This window comes from Octodon degus, unplaced genomic scaffold (assembly GCF_000260255.1).
Source record: "Octodon degus isolate 3935 unplaced genomic scaffold, OctDeg1.0 scaffold00039, whole genome shotgun sequence".
Lineage (NCBI taxonomy): Eukaryota > Metazoa > Chordata > Mammalia > Rodentia > Octodontidae > Octodon > Octodon degus.
The window spans coordinates 4,523,596-4,532,948 of record NW_004524615.1 but is presented as its reverse complement, the minus strand read 5'-3'; the positions used below and the strand labels follow the sequence as shown (position 1 = coordinate 4,532,948).

Sequence of the window (9,353 nt, the reverse complement as noted above, 5' to 3'; positions counted from 1 at the left end):
TGTATTTGGTGCAGGGTCTGCAGGGTCTACAGGGTCTCACTACATAGATCGACTAGTCTCTTTCTTATATATTTATTTTTTTATTTTGGCGGTACCAGGGATCAAACTCAGGACCTCGCACTTACCAGGCAGACACTTACGTGCCTGAGCTATATCCTCAGCCCCCTCACTACATAGATCAGATGCATAGTGATTCTCCAGTTTTTAGCCTCCCAAGGGCAGGCACCATGCCCAGTCTCCATCACTACCTCAAAGTGCCCATGAGTGGGGTTGGAACAGCATGCTGGGGTTCAAACCCCCGCTCTTGCTTCTGCCTAAGCAGGCACTGTATTCTGCTGAGCTATCTGTCCGGCACATTTTATAGTATATTAAAAGTACAAATATGAGTGTATTTGTGTCAAAAGTGGATTTTTTTTTAGTTTTTTATTACTTTTATGTTACATAAACATATATTTAATTTTATTGTATTTTCTTCTTTGAGATGTTTTGTATTATAACTATGGAGTCAAGGTGATCTGAGCTGTTCAAGCAGATTTCTCAAGTTCTGAGAAGCAGGGTCCTTCCGGACTCGCCCGCTCCCTGGGTTCACACGCATGCACTCCGAGGCAAGACGCTGCTTTTGCCAAGGCCCTCATTTTCATCACTCAATTACGTATTTCGTTATGCACCTGAGCCTCCCTCGGGGACACCAGGCACGAAGGATTAGCTGTTCTTGTCAACAAGGTTTTCCTCCGTTTGAACGATCGACTTTGAGCAAAAGGCAACGCAAGCCACAGCAGAAGCTAGCTTTCAGCGGGCTGAGATCTTTTCCTAGGGTAAGCAGTGAAATCAGCTACATTCTATTGTATTTTTAGTAACTGGGTCTGAAATTGATGCCTTATTTTATTATTCACATCAGAGTCTTTTAAACATATGTCAAAAGATAACCTGCCTCCCTGAATTTACTGTCTCCTTCAAGTAGCACAGATAATTAAAGACACAGGCAGGGTTTTCTGACCACATTATTTTTAAATCACATGATTTATTACCTACGGTGCATGAGATAGAAGCAGGTGTGGTAATTGTAAAAATCCCATTTGGTTACATTATCAGCCTTAGGCACCCGGTTCGCATCTGACCGCTCGATATTGCTGCCCCTGTCAAGTTTGGTTTCTTGCCAATGAATTTAAGGTATAAATGAACATAGAAGTACAGTTTTTATTTTAGAATAAAACAGGAAAGGAGTGGTGTGAGGCGAGGGACCCTGAAGGCCCTTGGATGCTGTGGAGGAGCAGAGCTCCGCTTGCAGGGTGGGTTAAAGCCCTTCCGGCCTTAGAGCGCCGAACACGTGCGCACCCGACGACCGGGCCGCAATCCACCGACAGAGGCGAGGAGGAGACCGTGAGGTCGCCCGGGCCGCAGCTGAGCACGCAGCTCGCGCAGGGCATTGCCGTTCGCTCTGAAAGCTGAGACACGAGTCCCAGAGGAGAGCTGTTATTCTCTCCTTCCTAGTCCACTGCTCCTCGCAGAACTTGAGCGGTAATTACACGTAAGAGCAGGAACACAATCCAAGGAAAGAGACAGAGTTAGATGAGACAGTCCACCTGCACAGCCCCAGGAAGCCCCAGAACCGGCGTCAGGGAGCGGCGGTGACAAGGGCGCAACCGCGCTGGATCAGGTCAGGGCCTAGCCAGCTCTGGGCCTGGTGCAGATGTTGTCCCTTGTTTACCAGCCTGGTTATTATCCCGTGAGCGCACTGAAGACCGTGAGGGGATTACGGGCGCAGGCTAAGTCCTGCAAATGAGTGCAGAAGGCTCGGAAGGTCTTCCTGAACTGCTTTCCTGAATGCGAAGTGTGGAGAACCCGAACGGGGTTGCTCGGCGTGCTGGAGCTACAGAGCGATGAAAAAGGAGACGAGGACTTCCCAACAGCACGCGCTACGGCGGGAATCTACATTCCTGCCCCACCTTCGCCCACCTCTCCAGGTTGTATCTCCCGCTGGCCAGCAGGTCACGTCTCCTCTTCCTGTCCGCACAGAGACAATGGCTCTGCCCGCAGAGAGCCTGGCACTTCACTTTAGATGCCAAGAAGGCAAGAGGACAATGCTCATCTCACTGTCCTCAGCCTCATGGAATTAAAGGCAGTATAGTAGCTTGGGAAACTTTACACTGACCAGTTCACTAAAAAAAGGACATCCTGTGCGGGCAACCACGCAGCATTTAAGCTGCACTTCTGACTTTCTTCACTAACACTGCAGTGTCAGGTTGCATCCATTTGCCTACAAGTGCCCCAAGCTTGTCTTTCTTCAGGGCAGAGGAGCACTTCATTGTGTACAAATACCACTATTTAATCCAGCCACCTGTTGGTGGACACATGTGTGGTTTCTAAGATTTAGCTGTTGTAAGTTGTGCTGCTGTATGCGTAGGTATAGATATCTTATAATGTGATAGGTCTGCATACATACACAGCTCAGAATCATAGTGATCCTCCTGTCTCAGCCTCCCCAGTGCTGGGATTACAGGCATGTGTGGCATGGCATGTGGTACCAGGGATCCAACTTGGGTTCTTGCTCTTGCCAGGTAGGCGCTTAGACGACTAAGCTGTCTCCCCAGCCTGCTGCTTTCGTCTGTGCAAAGAGAGTCTTGTAGTATCTATGACGTGTGCCTGGCAATATTTTGGGCATCCATTTTGGATCATGACACATGGAATATTAGCTTCTGTTATTCTCCAATTAATTTTGGAAATTTTATTTTAATTTGTTATAGAAGTAAAGAGATATGTATTCATTAATAACTTATTGTATCACTTTAAATAATAAAACCCTCAGAGTATCAGTGGGTTATGAAACATTTAATAGTGCTGCTTGCCTATATATTAGTGAGATTTGTGTGTGTGTGTGTGTGTGTGCGTGTAGCTGGTTCTGGGGGCAGGGCAGGCATGGCACATAGTGCTGGGAATTGAACTGCGCATGCCTATGCTTGTCTAAGCAGGTGCTTTAGACTGCTGAGCCATCTCACCAGCCTGCTGAGTGGGATTTTTAAAAGGAACAGTGCAACGTAAGTTCTGCGCTGAGTGGATGGGCTCAGCACAGCTCTGGGTGTCTGGATGTTGACTTGCTGAAGATGACGCCCCGCCCTGGATGTGGGTGGCAGCGACCAGTGGCATTGCAGCTGTGGTGGAATGAAGAAAGGGAAGAAGAAGCAAGCCTGACATCTGCTCCCGGAGAGAAGCTCAGGTCTTCTCTGCCATTTGTACGATGGTCTTCAGGCTCACAGTGCAGACCTTTCAGACCCACTGGACTCGGGAGTGAGCTCTCCTCCGCCCTCCACGTCTGGCTGGACTGGGGCTCCGCAATCTGCCTGCAGCCATCGTGTGCTTCCACCCCGGACTCTGCAGGTAGACACTGTACTTATGCCTCTAAAGCTGCTCGTCTTGCACACACTACTGGATACAAATGGCGTCATTATACCCACATCCTCCTTTTACTTATCAAAGTGTTATTTTTTATTCATATCAAGTTAAAATTTCACTTTTTAAAAAACTTGTGTTTATTTATTCAATGCATTTGGTACAGGGTCTCACTGTGCAGCTCGGACTCATAATGATCCTCCTGTTTTCCGCCTCCCCAGCTCTGGGATTACAGGCATGCACCACAATGCCCAGACTTTGTGGCCAGCTCACCATTCCTGAGGGTGGGGCTGGCATGGCACGTGGTGCCAGGGATCAAAGCCCAGTCCCTGAGCTTGCCTAAGCAGGCACTTCTCTGCTAAGCTATCTCTCTGGCCATAAATTTCAGTCTCCCAAAGCCTGGCTCTCCGCTCTTGCTTCAGTTGTTGTCAGGAGACTCTTGTGTCCATGGAACCGTAACTCTGGTGCTGAGGTTGGCAGAGTGGAGCTGAGCCTCCCAGAACCTGGCGGCGTGGACAAACCAGGCCCGTGTCAGAGCTGCTATGCACAGCTGTGCTCAGAAATGCGGGCTGGGGTGCAGCTTCGTGCTGGCCTTGTCTGGGCCATGTGAGGTTCTGGTGTGCACTCCCAGCCTGTGCAACCACAACTACCGGGGCAACCACAAAAGAAACCTTATTTCCAGTCAGTAACTCGTTGGAAAAGCCATTCCCTGATAATCTCACCATCAGAAGAGCAAACTTTTCCTTGAAATGCCATGAGTTTGCTATGTTAAACCTTACCCAGAAGCCAGACCTGGCACTCAGTGTGATGTCTTAGTATTTCTAACTCTATTTACTCCTGAAGTGTGAGCACCCACTACCCTAGGCAAAGTCAGGCTACACCCAGGTACGGAGCCCGTGTCATTGACAGAACCAGGTTGTTCCCATCCTTTTTGTTTCTAGAGTCATCAGAAAAGCCCTATTGCTAAAGCCAGAACCCCTGGCTGAGGTTGGTATCAGTGGTTTTTGAAGCTCGGACCGTCTCAGCCCATGGCAAGGTGGAGGACGGCTGACTCAGGGATCTGGGAGGAGCACCGTCCGCGTGCTTTCCTCTGCCCCACCAGGATGTCTGCTTCGCTCTGTTACTGCCCTGACAACATCGCTGCCTACATTAAAAGGTCATCCATGACCTGGAGAGGGATGGGAGGACTGAGTGCATGAAGGACAAGGCGCTTCCACCCGTAAGTCTTGGCTCCACCACCGAGGTGCAGCCCTTGGTCTTGGCAGAAAAATAAGGAAGGGGAAGATCATATTTCCTGATTCCTTTGATTGATTCTTTGTGTTATATTTTTATGATTTTTTTTGTCTAGAAAAACCAAAGCTTTTGCTGTTGCAAAGGAAGTGGAATTAGCCTGAGAGCCTGCATATTTCTCGCTTCTAGGCAGCACTATAGTAGCTCAGTACCACAGATATAGTTGATTCACTCTTCACCAGTGGAGGGAATTCTTCACACACAGAAAGCCTTATGACTACATATAAAGAGTGCTCGTGGTGGCTTTCAGAAAAGACAGATCATCACACGCCATGCAAATATTTAAGTGGCGAGGTAAACTTGTGGTGACAGGTGATCCCAGGCAGCTAATTTCTTAGAAGTGACAGATTGCTGCCTGTGATGTAATTTGTAGCTGTCATTAATGATGTTATGCTCGTCTTCTAAAGAAACATTACTATTATTAATTGTGTCCAGTGACACCCTTCCTGTGACACCATTGACTGTTTGTGGAGATGGGCGCGTCTGGGCCAAGGCAGGCTGCACTGCGGGTGCTGCTGTGCTTCTCTTTGCTTCTTGTGCATAACACTCCCTGGCATCTCAGGAGCCTTCTGTGCCTCTTCCCTGTGCACTGCACCCAGGCGCTTGCCCACTGTTCTCACTCCCAAACATGTTTCATTTCTACTTCAAGTAAGAGATTTTAGATGACAAATCAAGTAATATTTATCCTTTAGAGCAACTCTGTACCTGTCTGGTTATGTAACCTCTCCTTCCTGACCAAGGAACTTGCTAGTCGTGAGCACAGAATTTCATTTTCACGTCTATATCAAGCTTTTAAGGTCCTCAAAGGATGTCGATGTGTCTGAAAATAATGCCACAATGAGCTCAAGGGACAGCCTCTACCTGGGGGGACACCTCCGCTACTTGCAGAGGGCAGCAGGAGCAACAGGACTGGCTGAGGTCCAGAAAGAACTCGCTAGGTCCTTCTGGAATTTGCCTTCCACTCATTTCATGCAGAATTTCCAACCCTAGGATTGTGGCCGGAAGGATTCCTGCTTCTCAGAGCCAAAAAGCCTGATCACTATCATTTTATTTTTCTCAAAATTCTGAGGAAAATTTTAAAGCAAACACAACTTGCACAATGAGAAGAGAAGACAGAGCTTATTGCTCAGTTTGGGAAAACATGAGCTGATGTGTAATAAGCCTGCTAAGAGGTCAACAGGGAGGTGCAGAGGAGGACGGGCGGTGACTGCTGCCACTGGGAAGGCTGTCCCACGGAAGCAGGGCTGCTTCCGCCTCACGGAGGTCACGGCTCGGGCCACAGAGTCACCCTATACTGACGCTACTGACGCTGTGGGCTTCCTACAGCCTGGCTCACGGAGCACAGCCAGATCCCCTTTCCAGGAAGTTGTTTACGTAATGCCTTTGGTGAGCTCAGATTTCAGCCTCCTGCTTGCTGTGCTCTGAGTGTTGTCCTTTGTACTTACATTCGTCCTCTGAGTTTACAGCGGTGAGCGTTCCTCTTATGCAATCATTTATAGCTATTTTATTTTTTCATTTTGATAGCAGAGTACTCTGGGGGATTATCTCAAGCGCCCCAGATGTCAGATCCACATGCTGCTCTGAATCTGGGGCGACCAGTAAGGGCCCGAGCAGACACGCAGTTGCACATTCTGCCTTTTGTTTTGTGCTCTAAGGCGTTCCTCTTTCAGCTGTGAACACATGGTTCCCCCTAGCACACTGATAGAAGAAGTGAATGTATTTCATTTTATTTCTTCACCTGTGATGTTTCTACAGCAAACTGTCACCATGAATTTCACTGTGTCCAGCATAAATTAAAAAGTCGATTCCACTGATGTGAAAGAGCTGAAAAAAACCAACAATCCTTGAGCATCTTTTCTGTTGAATTACATAAATCAGCACATTCCACACAGTGACTCATCTGTGATGATTGAAGACCACACATGAGTGAAATACCCGAGCGAGAAGTTAGGGAACAGCAAACAAGCAAACACGGTCTGGATCTGAGGGGGACGCCCTAGGCCTGAGTGGCAGAAGATCCCAGTGACTTCCGCTCAGAAATGAGAGCTCCCCGGGCCTGCTGCACCCATCAGGACTCTACCTTCCTTCCTTCCTTCCTTTCTTTCTTTCTTTCTTTCTTTCTTTCTTTCTTTCTTTCTTTCTTTCTTTCTTTCTTTCTTTCTTTCTTTCTTTCTTGTGGAAGTGGCCCGCTCAGCCCACCCTAGGGGGTAGGTCTGGCGCAGCATGTGGTGCCAAGGATTGAACCACAATCCCTGTGTGCTTGCCTAAGCAGGCACTTTAGACCACTGAGCTATCTCACCAGCCCCTCTGTGTTTCTTCTGCTTCCAGGGCTTCTTCTACTTGGACATGGGAGAGGGCCAATAAGGAATGCCTGGCAGAGAGGTAATGTACAATCCCCACAGCACATTTCTGGAGAGGCAGACAGCTCACCATGCAGCTTTTAGCCACAGTTATAGCCATGTGTCGATTTCTGACCCATCTAAAGAGTAAAAGGGTTGATGTTGCGTCTTTAATCTGAGAACTGTCAGATCGTAAACATTCAGCTGAGAATTTACGATCTTTCAAATTAATAAAACATCTGTTTAGTTGGTGTTTGTAGGCTTACTGGCCTAGATGTAAAGACTGTAGTTTATTAGAAAAAACGGTTTTCTTGCAACTATATGCAATGGTTTATTAAATTACATAATACTCTCTAAGCAAAATCAACTCAATTCAGTTTCCCAAAAATAAAACCAAGGAAAGTCACAGTAGAACTATAACGCAGATCTGTTGTGAAACTCATAGCCACCTAAAATCCAGACTCACAGCGCATAAAGCACAAAAGCAAACAGTAAAGTAACCAAGCCTGTGGAGGAACAAAGCTCAGTCCAGGTCGGTTTCCACCGTGCTGAACTTGCAGACAGCTCAGAGAAGACACCGAGGTGCACACCCACCAATGAGAGCTCCTCCAGTGAGCCTCTTAGGGCCTCGTTCCTCATGCAGAATCAAGTAAGTATCATGAGATATTTGAGGAAAGTTTCTACCTAAGAAGAGCGAAACCACAACAAACCAATGAGGGAAAATTTGGAGAAAATTTTCCATCAGTGACGAGAAGAAAATTCCAATACCACAAAATATTCTGAAGAAATCAAAGAACTGCATTTCTGGCAAAAGGACTGAAAGCATGAATAGAAACTGGAAAAAAACATGAAAATTTAAAATATAATAATTAACATACACTAGAGCATGAGAAACAAAGAAATAAGGACATGCATAGGAAGTAATAAAGATAAAGACCAAAGAAAGGAGACAAAAAATGGTCAAGAGGAGAATCAAAAAGAGAAGAAAAAGAACCAACTCATGAAACTCCCAGATGCACAACAAAAAAGAAGAGACAGGAAATGAACCCTGTGCCTGTGTGTTCTCCAGGGTTGAAGGCACACGGCACTAAATGGAGAAGATTCCAAAGGAACACAGATTAAAGTAACCCTGAAAGACTAGAACTATGAAAGCAAAAAGTCACAGCAAGCCAGAGAGTGCTCACAATTTATTGAAACTGGTCATTTTCTAAATAACAACAAAAAAATTACTCCTTTTTCTTGAGATAACAACCATCATTACCCGAAAGAGAGAAGAGACTGCCATTGCTCTGTCTGTCTGTCTGTCTGTCTGTCTGTCTGTCTCTCTCTCTCTCTCTCTCTCTCTCTCTCTCTCTCTCTTTCCCTCCCCCCTCCCTCACCTTCCCTTTTCTTTTCTTCTTTCCTTTTTTCCCCTCAGCACTAGAGATTGAGCCCTGAACCTTTGCACTTACCTCCATGACCAGCTCTTTTTATTCTTCATTTTGAAACAGGATCTCATTAAATTACTAAATTGTTCAGGTTGGACTTGAACTTGTGCTTGTGATCCTCCTGCATCAGTCTCTCAGTGTGCAGTGATTACAGGGGTGCACCAAGATGCTTGGTTTACAATTGCTCTCTAGATAAGATTTTGTCCTACAGCTTCCTGGAATCCACCTGATGCTCCAGATTGAAATCCTTCACACACTGATTGCATCAGGATACCATACTAATTCCTTCCTTCCTTCCTTCCTTCCTTCCTTCCTTCCTTCCTTCCTTCCTGCCTTCCTTTCTTCCTTCCTTCCTTCTTCCCTCCCTCCCTCCCTCCCTCCCTCTTTCTCTCCCTTCCTTCCTTTCATCTTCCTTCTTTCATTTCTATTTACATCTAAATAATTCTAAGGTGGTTTCTATTTGAGAAATTGAAATCAGTCCTGCTAACCTAGCCAAGAACCAACGCTGAATATCTCTGGAGCTCTTTTCTATGTTTAGCTGGTGTCTCTAGTTTTACTTAATATGTTTTAATATGTATTCGGTATCTTTCCTTGCTTAAAATTACTCTTGTTTCTGGCTTCTCAAAGTAGCAGAAATGAGCTTTTCAGAGATCTTAGACACTAGAGCCGTTAGGGCCATTCTTTTTTTTTTTTTTTTAATGCTAAATGAAATTCAAGCCAAAGTATCTCAAAAGTCTTGGACTTAAAGCTATATTGTTTTGATTTTAGCAATTAATTCTCCTCACATGTTGCTGGTCACTACAGCTGGCTGCTGGTGACAGATGTGAGATGTGTGTGCGCCAACGACAGATGTGGGGTGCATGTGCCGAAGATAGACGTGAGGTGTATGTGCCAATGACAGACGTGGGGT

At 46.3% G+C, this 9,353-nt stretch overlaps 1 protein-coding gene across 3 annotated transcripts in view; it reads right to left on the bottom strand.

Annotated features, from left to right (window-relative positions):
• Fam155a (family with sequence similarity 155 member A) overlaps positions 1 to 9,353 on the bottom strand; it is a 592,572-nt gene that overhangs the window by 93,069 nt on the left and 490,150 nt on the right. The gene's annotated exons all lie outside the window — the stretch shown is intronic.